Source organism: Chionomys nivalis, unplaced genomic scaffold (assembly GCF_950005125.1).
Source record: "Chionomys nivalis unplaced genomic scaffold, mChiNiv1.1 scaffold_28, whole genome shotgun sequence".
NCBI lineage: Eukaryota > Metazoa > Chordata > Mammalia > Rodentia > Cricetidae > Chionomys > Chionomys nivalis.
The window spans coordinates 3,665,157-3,668,117 of record NW_026646922.1 but is presented as its reverse complement, the minus strand read 5'-3'; positions in this window follow the sequence as shown (position 1 = coordinate 3,668,117).

Below are 2,961 nucleotides of genomic sequence, written 5' to 3'. Positions count from 1 at the left end.
TGACCTTATTCAAAGCTTCCCAGCGTGGTAGTGTGTGCTTGTAATGTCACTGCTTGAGAGGCAGACACTGTGGATTCTGGTACTGACTGGCCAAACTGCATCTTCTATTCAGAATATCCTAGGTCCCTGTAAGTGATTCTGTCTAAATAAGCATGGTAGATGATTTCTGAGGAATGACCACTGAAGTTGTCCTTTGGTCAAATCACACACAGAGACACACAAGCACACACACACACACACAGAGGAAAAGCCACCAAATAACCTTCCAAACCATATAACTGCAGATGTACAAATGCTAATTGGTTAATACTATTGGCATTATTTTTGTGTCAATGTCAGTCATTTGTGCAAGATTAGATGATTGAACAGTGCCCCTTCCAATGGGAATAATGAGATTTTTGCTATTGGGTGGCTTAATTATCTTCACCCCACCCAACTTTCTGGAATCTTCCAGCTACCAGGGTCCCATCCCATTTTAAGAACTCCATATATTAACATCTCCATAAGGTCTCAAAGAGTGTCACTGCTTGGCTGTTAAATATATTGGAGCTGCTTTGGAGTGGTTGGGAAAAGAAGCCAGCTCATCAGGTGTGTGGTACATTAGTTGAAAAATTCACATTATCGTTATCAGACCTGGAAGTAAGAGGGAGAGCAGAATGAACTATATGAGAAATACAGCAGGTGAACATGACAGGAGCTGTAATGGGAAGAATTTGTTTCCTTTAAAGCATGGAGAAAGACTTGTGAAGACAGACAGCATAAATGGGTGTCAACTTGTAGAAGAAGAAAAATAGATCCATATTGTTCAGCATGCACAAAATGCAACTACAAACGGATTAAAGACCTCAATATTAATCTGACCACATTGAACTTGATAGACGAGAAGTTGAAATGAATCTGCAATACATGGACCCAGGAGACTACTTCCAGTGTTGAACCTGAGTAGCATAGACAATGAGACCAAAAAGGAATAAATGTGACACCTCCTGAAAGTGAGAAGCTTCTGTAATGCAAAAGACATTGTCACTAAGACAAAAAGGCATCCCTTTGAATGTGAAAAATCTTCACCAGTCCGTAATCAAAATTCTGATCTCCAAATATGTAAAGAAATCCAGAAACTAGACATTAACACTTAAATTACTACAATTAAAAAGGGGTACTTAACTGAACAGAGAATTCTCAACAGAAGACTTTCAAATGGGCAAAAGACAATGTCATGCTTAGCCTTTTTAGCAATCAGGGAAATGCAAATCAGAACATCTCTGCTATACCATGTTACAACTGTCAGAATGGCTAAAATCAAAAACACCAATGATAGACTATGCTGAAATGGATGTAGAGAAACACCCATCCCTTGTTGTCGGGAATGCAGACTAGTGCAACTACTTGGGAAATCAATGTGGCAGTTTTTCATGAAACTGGGAGTCATGCTACCTCAGAACTGAATAATTCCATTCTGTAAGAGGATTGTGCTCTTGAATATAGTTCCGTGCTTGTTTGAAGTAAAAGAGTGACTACTATTTTTAAAGGAAATGATTAAATTTCTTTTTATGAGTGTGAGTTTATCTGCACATTAGTGTGTTCACCATGTGCATTCAGTGCTTGTGTTGGCCATGGTCAGATGTTTTATAACTGGAGTTACAGATGTTTGTATGAGGGGGAGGAATTGAAACCCTGTCCTCTGGAAGACAAGCAAGTGACCTTAAATGCTGAGCCATCTCTCTCATGCAAGAATGATAGTTCCCTTTCAGGGGAAGGCCTAATTACTAACAGGCCTAACCACCAAAACCTGTGGAGGATATTTTGTAGTCCTAACAGGAGTCCAGGTGGTGGGTGACTCACTCAGTCGCCCTCCCTCCCCTTCTCACTCTTGTCACCTGCTTGCTATCTTGTGCCCTTTTCTCTCTTGCTTAGGACACAGAACTCTTGAACAACACCATCCTCCCTGGAAACGTCATAGGGTTTAAGAAGAAAATTTTGTGTTGGATGTCTTGGAGTATCTGGAATGCTGGTGGCCTGATAAGGATTTTGTGAAGGTACCAGAGAAACACTCATGTCTGGTGTTTCATTCTATCTGTCTTTAAATCTCCAGAATGTTTTCTTTCTTTTTCTCTCCCTTCACCTTCACCATGTTCACACTTCTCTCTCATGCATGTTCTGTCTGAATGTCTGTCATTTGAAGCAATGGAGATGACCTTACAGAAGAGGAGATTATTGTCACAAAGAAGCTTTTGTTTCCTTTGCTGGTTTTTGCTCTCAACAAATGATCTCTTCCCTTTTCCCTCTTCTTCCTTCCTCTCTGTCTTTCTCTTAAGTGGGCTGCTTCCTTTATTTTGGCAACCAATACAGCATTGCAGGTTTTACCCACTGGCGATACCTAGTTGAATTATTTACTGAGTCAGCTTTCTTTATGTACCCTACTTTCCTGCAGCAGCTGTCTGCATTATCTGGATGAAGTCTCATACCATTAAACCCTCTTTACTTTGGCTTAAAACTATTTTGGGGTCAATGTAAGATAATAAAACACACGAGCTTGATGAGTTAAAATTTTATTAATATACATTAAAATAAAAGACTATTAAAATAAAAAGTCTCATCATGCACATCCTCGCTTAATTTGAATACCAGCAAAGTAACACCCATATTGCATTTGAGATATCTGGACATGGGATACTTCTACCCAATTCTCTTCATTTGTGATCAAGATTTTGACTCCAATTTCTTTCAGAAACTTCTGGAAATTTCATTGTCCTTACTTTCTGTCAAGAATCTTAAAAATTAGTATTTATGTTGCCCCCCCTTTTCTTTGCATATTGGTTGCTCATTGCTCTTCTTACAGAAACTGCAGAGAAAACAGGTTCTAAATTTTAATCAATCAGAGAGCTCCCAGTTCCAATTGGCTCAGATAGTGTAGGATAATTAAATTCACCCAAAGATCCTGCTCTTCACATTTCATCTGCT